At 33.3% G+C, this 11,361-nt stretch overlaps 1 long non-coding RNA gene across 1 annotated transcript in view; it reads left to right on the top strand.

Moving 5' to 3' along the window:
• Window positions 1–4,151, top strand: part of LOC107140419 — an 8,149-nt gene extending 3,998 nt beyond the window's left edge. The window contains exon 4 of the long non-coding RNA XR_001503272.2: window positions 1,085–4,151. This is a non-coding gene — a long non-coding RNA (uncharacterized LOC107140419). The remainder of the gene's footprint in view (window positions 1–1,084) is intronic.
• The last annotated feature ends 7,210 nt before the right edge of the window (window positions 4,152–11,361 follow it).

An 11,361-nucleotide genomic window follows, 5' to 3' on the forward strand; every position in this document is an offset into this window, starting at 1 on the left:
TTTTTCTTTTTTTTTTTTTTTTTTGCTCACTCTCTTTATCCTACTTGTATAACTAGACCAGCCATTGTGCCCCTCCCACTGGTTTACTTTTTGATCATTCTCTTAATCTTTCTTTGTGCCAGGTCTGACACAGCTCTGTTCAGATCTTTTCCCTTTCTCTTTTAGGTTAAGATTTTTAAAATTGTTCCCAGCTCTATAAGTGCTTTGCTTTTTCATATGATGCTTGTTACTCACTCATAAAATTCATTCCATGCTTTGAGTGGCTGACTTCTGTGGACCACATCAACCAAGTCCTTTGCCCTCTGGTTTCTGTTTGGTTTCAACCAATTTGGGAGGCATTGACAAATGTTCAGAAAACAGAGAGGAAGAAAGAGTTGGGATATTCCACTCTTCTTCCTGCCTGATTGTGGTTATAGCTTCATTCTACTAAGGCCCATAGCTTTTGTCAGACACCTCTGTCCCATGCCTAAAGACCTTGCAAAGTTCCAGAAACTCCTTCTTCAATTTGTGCTTTAAGGCCTATGGATGGTATTCATTGGATGCTTTATCATTCCTTCCCTTGAAACCTGCCCATACCTTTGTAAATAGTCTCTTCATTATATTTTCTTCTGTTACTCTTTGAATAAGTCATCAGTCTCCTGCCAGGGCCCTAAGTAACACGCAAATAGACATTAAAAATTATTTTTAATGCTAATATCAGCCAAGCATTCCACTCCCATGAATTATAGCCTTGAAGTTTGAGTATGATGTCTTCTATCATTCATTCAACATGTATATATGCATGTTTTAATGAATGTGTATATGCAAAATCTAGTAAATACAATTACATAGCAATTGTTCAATAACTTTGTGGAATGAAGACCTTTGTCTTGATTGATCAAAAATCTGGTCGGGTTTGCTTTATGTTCTTAAAACAATGAGAGAAAAAAAATCACAATACCATAGTATTATGGTTATAGCTTCATTCTACAATTTCAATACCTAGTTGTCCCCAATTTTTTTCCTACTCTTTAATGATAGAACTGTCTACTCTTTATTATATAGCTCCTTGAAATAATGTCTCTATTTCCCTCTCTGCTACTAGGTGCTACTGTGCTATTAGATCTGACCATGAGATGTAAAAGTGGAAATGGTGTGTGCAACATTGAGGAAGTTCTTCAAAAGAAGATGATTCACCATTCTTTCCTTCTTCCTGCTGGTTGAAATTAGACCTGCTGGCTCAAGATCCTTACAGAAGGCAGAGCAACAAGACTGAAAGAGCTGAGTCCTTGACACTGGAATACCAAAATCACCCTTGAATTTCTACCTCCATCCACTTTTACCTGGAGAGAAATAAACTTTTATTTAAGCTACAATTATCCTAGGTTTTCTGACATATACAGCCAAAATTATCTTGTTCAATGTGGATATGTGTATTAGCTTCCTACTGCTAAAGTAAAAATATTACCACAAGTTTAATGGATTAAAACAAATGTAATTCTAGAAGTCAGAGTACAAAATGGGTCTCGTGAGACTAAAATCAAGGTTTTGGCAAGATGAGTCTACTTCAGAAAACTCTAGGGAGAGTATGTTACTTTGCCTTTTCCAGCTCCTAGAGGCTGCTCACATTCCTTGGCTCTTTAGCATCTTCTTCCATCTTCAAAGCCAGCAACATCTGGCAGTCATATTGCCAGCTCACTGTTTCTTTTATACTGCCTCCCTCTTCCACATAAAAAGGACTTTGCTATTCAGTTGAACCCACCCAGATAATCAGGACATCTTCCCATTTTAAGATCAACTGATTAGCAAGCTTAATTCCATCTGCAATTTTAATTCCCCCTTGTGATATAACCTAACATTCACAGGGTTGGGTGAGTAAGACATGAACACCTTTGGGGGCCACTGTTCTGCCTACTACAGTGTACAGATTTTTAAGTTTTGTGATTGAGAAATACGTTTTTACTTTATGATTTATCTTTAATACATTTACAACTTATAATCCTATGCTAATTTGTCATTACTCTTTATAGAACATTTAGCATTGTGCCCCATAATTTTTAAATTTTATATATGTGAAGGACAGGTAGTCTAAAAATGAATTATAATCTTTTCTAAATTCACAGGGAAAGTGTAAATAGGATATTTTCAGTATTGAATTTTTCTTCATATTTTTAATAATTTGCTTGCAGTTATTTACTTCTCATACAAGATTCCATGTAAGTTAAGATAAAGTTCAATATAGAATTATTTTCAAGTGTAAATTGTACGTATTTCCTGGTGTTCCTCACTTTCCAAACACATTTGAGTACAGCACTTTATGATCCTCTAATCGTCAAAAATTTTAAATTGGTTAATTTCATGGAAATCCAAATAGTATGTTGGTGTTACTCCTTCATTCAATGCCTATTTTCAATCCTAAAGCTTTAATGGGGGTGGGGGTGAGAGAATTAAAAGCTAGAAGTATGCAAATCTTAAGGATGGCACTATAGTGCTTTTGGGGTGCATATCCAATAGAATTAAGCCCCACATAGCTAATAATTCCCCACATACTTTAGTTTGTCCATGCCACTGATATAGCATTTATCCCTATATGTGGACTTTTGTTGAGAGCCACTGCCACATCGGGATGGTGCCTGGCATTTTGCCAGAAGGAGTGGTTGGGAGGTGACGCCAGCGAGCCATTAAGATGATAGTAATTAAGTTAAGCTGTGTATAATTATTAAGATAATGACTGATTCCTGTAACTGGATGATGCTAAAGTGAAACAAGCTGTGTATTCAGTTGGTATATAAACCTCTGCTGTCCAGCAATAAGGCGGTTCCTGCTACCTCCGGCGCCCGCTACTTTTGAGTTCCCGTTGGTTCTCGCGGAGTTTCCATGGAGTTATGGAGAGTTCCCGTGGGGTTCGGGCAATAAAGTAGTTCCTGTTTGAACCTACAAGTGGCTAGTGGCCTCTTGGTTATTTGTGCCCAGCCAGACTGCAGGCAGTTTTTGTTTTGTTTACATCAGGCCCCTCTCCTAATTATCTTTGGGTTTCTGTTACTGAAAGCAGTGCCCGTCCAAAACATTCTTAATAATTATGGAAAAGAGGGAAGGTTTCTTGTCATTGATGAATCATTACAGCACAGAAATTTTGTGAAGAGCAAATAGAATAGGGTTTGCGGACTATACCATATGTTATCTGGCACTTGGTAAACAGTACATGAAAGACAACAAAAAATAAATAAATTCTTAGGCAAAGATTAAAGTCAGATGTAAAGGACATAATCCACTAGAATTCTTATATAGTGTCTTTCTCTTCAAAGCAAAAAAGATAATTTTTATCCCTGAAATTGTCATTTAAAGCACAGGTATAACTAAAGAACAAAAGAAAGATATGATGTTAACATGTTTTGCTTAGCATTAGTTGGAATATTGTCTAAAAATGTTAGCTTACCTTAGCTATATTATTTAAGGAACTGTCTCTACAATAAGTACACTTCCTACCCTAGGAAAAATAACACTATTTGCAATGCAATTAGCTAGCCTGTGGCACTTGCTATTCTTATACAGATCATTTTTAAAATGCAAGTTAAAGATTATGAAAGAAATATAAAAATTGCCTTAGTGTTGTTTCTTGATTTGCAGATACCTATTTGAACTGTAGAAGCAAAAAGTAGGAATTTATCATAAAGATATTGGTGATTTTTTTTTTCATAGAATCCAAAAGTAAGAATGAAGTCAGGTCTCCCAAATGAAGAATCATGAATACCTCTAAATGTACAGGTGGTGCCTCTCCATTTTTTGGCTCTTTGTGTTTCTGTTCCATTTTGTTGGAAGGCCTACTGTTGTGCATGAAGGTAGTGTGAGGAGACAGATAAATACCTGCTATAACCATTCCATAGTGCTTAGAGAAAAAAATCCTACATCGAAAGTGTTATTCAATAAAAATTCTGGTTTTTTTTTTGTAGTTACAATAGTCAGTTTTTCCATATACATATAAGAACAACATAATTTAGTAATTTCCTTTAACCTATATCCATTTTCCTACATAGCTACATAACCTTTATATTTGTCCTTTTTTACATGATTGTAACATTCAAGTTGATAAGTGTAATTTACTAAGCCAGGGTTCATATTGTTGAAAGTTTCATTATTTTTGCTTTATAAAGAATAAACACTATTATAATAAAGTTTTTTGTTTTTATTTGATTTTTTATAATTTCCTGAGAATACTCTCAAAATTGGAAATACTTACTAGATGGAAATGACCATATTTGTCTTTTTAAACATATTGTCCGCTTATTTTTTAAAAGGATTACACAAACATGATATCACTCAAGATTTATGAGTTTGACCATGATTTAAAATTTCCCAAAATTGCTAGCTTATTCAGACAGACTGAAAACATTTGAATTCCCTGATATTTTAGAAGAGGGGTATAGGAAAACACAAGTGCAACAAGAACATGTATAAATATGTAATAAGTTCCATACTGGATTAAATCAATGATCACTCCAGCTCTGGATCTTAAGACCTAGTCAGGCTCTTTTATGTTAAATTCACGTTGATCTGGTTTTTAAAAACATTCCTTTCTCTTTTTGCAAAGGACTGGCTTTGGGTTTATAACCAGTTTTGTCTCTGAAATTATCTACCTAGGCTTTACTCAAGTGCAATTGAATTTAATCACATTTTTCTTTTAAGAGTAATTTATAAGGTGTTCTTATAGATCATAAAAATGCTCACAAAGAGCCAAATTGTTTTATTTCCATCTTTGAAGTTTTTGTATTTTGTTATAAAGTTTAGGGACTTACATTGTTTCACTTCTTAATTAAAGGTAAAGTCATTCCTAGTTAAAATAGTTCATAAAATGTAGACATTTGCAATCAGCTTTAGTCAACATATTTTGGTATTACAACTAACAATTTATACTAATGTTGTAAATATTTGTGGAATTTTGTTATTTTCACACTGAATTAATTACTGTCATTGAATAAGTACCTTCTCTCTTTAGTAGCTCCATTTATTTCCTGAATCTACCCATTGATACTGTGCTTTTGATTTATAAAATCACCAATAAATATGCAGCTTTTAATAAATGTCCATTTTCCATATAAAATATGGAAAGTCTCCCAGCAGATATTTTCATTAGCTAGCTGGTGATATTTTCGGTAAACGCCAAAAGGTAATTTATGAATATATAAAACATTAAATGTGTAACAACTATAACAGAAAGGGTTAGTAGAATAAGTGATTAATATATTGTCTGCTAACAGAAAAAATTAAAAACACTGACATTATGAGAAAATATAATTAGGATTTTGAGCTGATCAAGTAAATTTATTTCAGTTCTCTTATTTTCTATGTCCATGTAAGACCTAGTAAATTAAGAAAATGTATAGTTTGAATTCTATATTTCTCTTTTTTTCTTTATTACCTAGTTTACTTATATTTTTGTCTTTTCCTTGAACTCACTCTCTCTAGACTTTGGGTATGTTATGGGCATAAATCAAACTACTAAAACCCACTTTTGAATGTTGATATTGGTTTCAAAGCATGTTCTTTTTCCATCTGCTCCCCTCTGATTGCTACAAAGCTGACCAAAAGGCTATCAACCAGACAAAAGCATTTGATGCCAAGAATTTGACAACCTATTAGCTAGAAAACTCTTCCCTGAATAATTTAAATTTTTTGAAGCCTTTCTCCTATATATAAAATTGTTCTATAGTTCTATTCATTTTTGCATTCCTCCTTTTTATAGCTTTGGAAAACACAGATCAGTGTTTCAGCAGCAAAGGACATCATGATGCCAAATAGGAAACAAGGACTTGGAAGATGCTTTGGACCTCTTAATTCCAGGCCACTTGATAGCAGATACAGTTCATTACACAAGAAAATTGCTTGATCTTGGGAAAAGAGGGTGCTGTAGGTGAGGGAAAATGAGTTAGTCACCAATACAGTTCACCTTGCAGTTCTGTCGTTGATCTAACTAGAGAATGATTGCTGCCATGTTCCACACAAAGAGCAAAAGCTTCTTTCCACTATAAGATGGTGAATCATACCTCTCCTCTGTTTAGATTCTAGGGAAAAAGAGGATCCTTCCCCACTCCTTTTACCCCTCCTAATCTTCCCTATATTCTTCATCACAACAAATCCCATGTTTAAATTCTGTTGAACATGATAAACAAAATCATACCCAGGAATCTTCAGTACAAGATTGTGAAGCATAAAAATATGTAAATTAAAAAAATACAACCAGAAGTATTTCAGTTAATATTTTGTTATATATTCGTATTTCTATAAATGTTCTCATAATATGTAAAATTTTAAATGACATAAGAGTCTTTCTTTACTCACTCCTCTAGTTGGGCAGTTTTATGAACACACATAAAATATTTCCCCTGCTCTAATGATTCACTTTCTAAGAAGATCCTTCCCCATCTGCCATTTATTTATTCTTAATTGATTGCCCTAGTCTCTCATCACCCACCCCATGTTTTTAATATATTTATTTCATACTCAAGTGTTTCATGCCATTTTCTCCTGCTATATTCTAAACACTTTTATGACCAAAAGTTTGGATAACTTCTGTTACAGTTACAAGCATATTCAAGTATATTTTTTAAATAGATATACCATAGCTAGACTGTGTATGTCAGGTATAGGAAGAGGGTCCTGACTGGAATCTGATATAGAAAGAGATCACAGTTTGTCTCAGGGATTGATTAATAACCTGAACCTAACTTAATAGGAGGCATAAAAACTGAAAATCAGTAACCATTTTTAAGTGAACTACCCGCCACATGTGATTAACCATTACATTTTAGTATCATTACATATGAGTTCTGTGAACCAAGGAAGAAAAGATTAACTTTTGGAGCAAGAACCTTTAAAATGACTAGGCAAAATCAAAAATAAAAAGAAAGAAAGAAAAAAGAAAAGTGACAGAAGTTGATAATCTTCATTATCCAAAACAGCTTAAATTCTGAATTAGAATTTAGAAGCCCTAAAATAGAGATCTAGATTATCATTGAACATGAGAACATATGACAATATATCTTTGGAATTTTGACAAAGAAAACACCAAAAATATGTCTTCTAGAGTAAATGCCTCTAAGGAGGAAAACTAAGAACTGGGAGAAAATCTAATATTGCATCACTGATAGCATAACAAACATAATAAAAAGATTATTTTGAAGCAAAAAAGTCTTTCCTATGTTAACATAGTATATGAAGCCAAGAACTAATAACTATTGTCATTCCTTTTGGACTAAAGCAAAGTGCCAGCCAGCTACATAATTAGTAGAACTCTGAAAGTATTGTATCTTCAAAATACACAAATTAGTTAAATAAAAGAATTAAGGCATGGTAGAAATAGAGATGAGGGAAGAAGAAGTTCTTTAAGATATCACAAGATGATGTTGTGGAAGGAAATCTAAAAAACACAGCAACCTTTCTCAGGAGATGTATCACAGGACTGTCTCTAGTAAAAAATTACTTTTGAATTTGAAGAAATCTTAGAAGTCCATCAAAAGATAATGCAGAGAAAAAAAGAAAGAATTCCCTTCTACCACATAAAAAAGTTTTAGGAGACTAGAGAATCAAAACCCAGATTTAGAACCAAGATTGGTTTCTGCAAGAATATGATTTTATACATATATACACAAGATAACAGTGATTGAGAATTTTATAAAATATAATGAAACAAATGTGTCCTAAATGAGTAAATGAGAAAATGATGATTATGTTAAAACAGTAGGGACCTAGTCAATACTATTAAAGGATGGGGGGAAACTGGAAAGAATGCAGATATAGATACAATTAATATTTTCTACAGAAATGTCAACATAAAAATGATATATTGTAAAAGTCATTCAAGGGGCTGGTGGCTCAGTGGCAGAGCACTTGCCTAACATGTGTGAGGCACTAAGTTCGATCTTCACCACCACATACAAAATATAAGCAAATAAAACAAAGGCACGCTGTCCATCTACAACTACCAAAAAAATAATTAATTAATTAATTAATTAATTAAAAGTCCTTCAAGTGCTGGGAAAACTGGATATCCACATGGAGAAGTATGAAATTAGATATTCACCTCAAACACTACACCAAAATCAACTCAAAATTGATTAAATATTTGAACATAAATACTAAAACTATGCATGGCATGGTAGCTCACATCTGTAATCTCAGTGGCTTGGGAGGCTGAGACAGGTGGATCACAAATTGAAAGCCAGCCTTGCCAAAAGTGAGGCACTAAGCAACTTTTTGAGACCCTGTCTCTAAATAAAATACAAAATAGGGCTGGGGATGTGGCTCCGTGATTGAGTTCCCCTAAATTCAATCCCTGGTATCCAAAAACAAAACACAAAAACAAGCAAAAAAAAAAAAAAAAAAACCCTTAAAACTATAAAAGTAGCAGAACACATATGGAAAAATCTCCACGACATTTGTCTGGGCAGTAAATGTTTTCAATATGATCCCAAAAACATAAGCAAAAATACACAAACAGAATTATAACAAACTAAAAAGCAAAGGCAACAGCAAAGTGAATAAGCAACCTACAAAATGGAAGAAAATATTTGCCAGCTAGACATATGACAAAGGATGAATATCCAGGATATATAAGACTCCTGAATAACTTAACTTCAATAAAATAAGAAATCCAAAATAAAATGTGCAAATGGTCTGAACAGACAATTATCAAAACAGAAAATACAAATGGCCAACAAGTATATTAAAAAAATTCAATGTCACTAATAAGGTAAATGCAAATTAAAACCACAATTATTCCCTCACACCTGTTATCAAAAAGGTGAAAGGGAAGTGTTGGCAAAGGATAAGGAGAAAAGGAAACCCTCATAAACTTTTTGTAAGATTGTAGACTAGTATAGCCATTTTAGAAAATGACATGGAATTTCCTCAAAAAATTAAAAAATAACTATCTTATGATCCAGTAATCCCACTAATAGGGATATATACAAAGGAAATGGAATTAGTTTATTGAAGAGATTTCTTCACTTCTATGTTCATTATAGCACTCTTCACAATAGCCAAGATATAGAATCAGCTGATTTCCATCAACAGATTAGTACATAAAGAAAACGAGGTACATATATACAGTGGAGTACTATTGAGCCTTAAAAATGAACGAATCATCATTTGCAACAACTGGATGAATCTGGAGCACACTGTGTAAGCTAGGAACAGAAGGAGAAACACTGTGTGATCTTACTTACATGTGGAATCCAAAAAAGTCAAACTTAGAAGCAGAGACTAGAGACTGGGTGTGGGGAAGGTCAGGGAGATTTTGGGGGAATCATTCATAATTTTAGATAAGAGGAATAGGTTAAATCTATTACGCATCATAGTAACTATAGATTATAACAATACATTGTATACTTGAATATTGGTAAAAGTAGACTGTAAGTGTTCTCACCACAAAAAAAAGTCTGTGAGGTAATGCATATGTTAACTATACATGTATATATACATATCAAAACATTACACTGTATATCATAAATACACAATTTTTACTTATCAATTTAATCAAACAAGTCATTCAAGTCATTAACAAAAATCTTAGAACAAAAGAAATTATAGTGAAATTGAGTATTTAAAGACTTCTGGGTTGAGCTTACTATTGGTTTCACGCAGAGGATTTATTGTTCTTTCAGTAGCAGGAAAGGTCAACTTGGTAAGTCATTCCAGAAAATCATGTGGGACTGCTTTTAGGAGACTGTGCAGGGCCATGTACCTATGTAAGACAAAATTGAAACCAGATATTAAGCCAAAGATATCAAAAGATGCCATTTATATGTAATAATGTGATCAAAGGAAGAGTACTTAGACTTTTAAAAGGAGACAAGAATTCGTTCATTCATTAAGCAGATCTTTATTTATCTGCTTTTATATGTGAAGGCACTGCTCTAAGTTCTTGGCATACTTATAGGGGCCAGAAACAAACAAAAAAATCCCTGTCTAGCAGCCCTTACATTTTTATGGAATGAAACATAAAATAAGCAATAAAAAGATAAATTATATATTAGAAAAAGATTAAAATGCTACGGAATAATAAAGGAGAGTGATAGTGATTAGAAATGTGGGGGCATCATAGTTTCCTTACAAGTTGCAAAATCTGAAAACAGTTTTCTGTGCTCTGTAACATTCTAAGAAAGGTATACATTAGTATATTAAGAAAGAAGTCAGGCTGGGGTTGTGGCTTAGTGGTAGAGTGCTTGCCTCAAATGTGTAAGGCACTGGGTTCGATTCTCAGCACAGCATATAAATAAAAAAAAAAAGGTCCATCAACAACTAAATTGAATAAATAAAATTTTTAAAAAAGAGGGGCTGGGGTTGTGGCTCAGCAGTAGAGCACTTGCCTAGCACATGCAAGGCCCTGGGTTCGATCTTCAGCACCACATAAAAATAAATAAAATAAAGGTACTGTGTCCAACTACAACTAAAAAATAAATATTAAAAAAAGAAGAAAGAAAGAAATCATTGGAGCCCCGTATGATTTTTAACTACTCAATAATTCACTTTCAGTTCAAAGCAGGTGTCACAGCAAAAAGTAAGTTGTAGAATTCCTGTAAGAGAAATGCTATAATAAACAAAGTCTGTGATGTCTCCCATTATTTGAATCCCTAACACCTGTTCTTTTTATTTACCTTACTTTTGTTTTTCATTTTGGTAAATACTATTTCTCTACTATTTTAAAAACAAAATAATTGAACATATGTGCAATTTTAGTTATAAAACATTTACATTTTTTTCATCAGTGTTAATGAAGATATAATTGTCTATGTTTGTATGCCTGAGAAAATAGGGATAATTTATTTAACTACCACAGATGAATATGTATAGCTCATCTGTTTAAGCTGAGGCTAAAGAATTATAAAGGGATTTACTAGCTTAGGGACAGGATAGAGATCTTTTGCTTAGCTCTTAATTTTATTCAATGATGTTACTGCTGTAATAGTTACACTAGGGGTCATTGTTAAAGACACTTAATTTCAAGGCCATATACACACAATAAATTCAAGACCACATAGATAATTTCAAGATGCTGTAGATACTTCTGCCTCCTTTTCTCTGCCCTTGAAAAATCATTACAATTAGGAAAACAAATTATTAAACTACGATAGTAATAGTTTTAGGAATGTTGTGCTTTTTACTAGCTAAAATCTCACTCAGCCTTCATAATAACATCATGATGCCAGAAAGATTCACCAGAAACAGGCTTACAGAGGCTGTTTACCAAAGGCACTGACCTACTGGGTCTGAGGGTCCAGAGCACCTTATGTTGTGCTGAGATGAATCCTACAAACAAACATCTAAGCTATTTCTGTGTAAGTGGCTTGGTTTTGTTGTCAAAACTGCGACAGAATTTAATAGGGC

The sequence above is a fragment of the Marmota marmota genome, unplaced genomic scaffold, assembly GCF_001458135.2.
Source record: "Marmota marmota marmota unplaced genomic scaffold, marMar, whole genome shotgun sequence".
Lineage (NCBI taxonomy): Eukaryota > Metazoa > Chordata > Mammalia > Rodentia > Sciuridae > Marmota > Marmota marmota.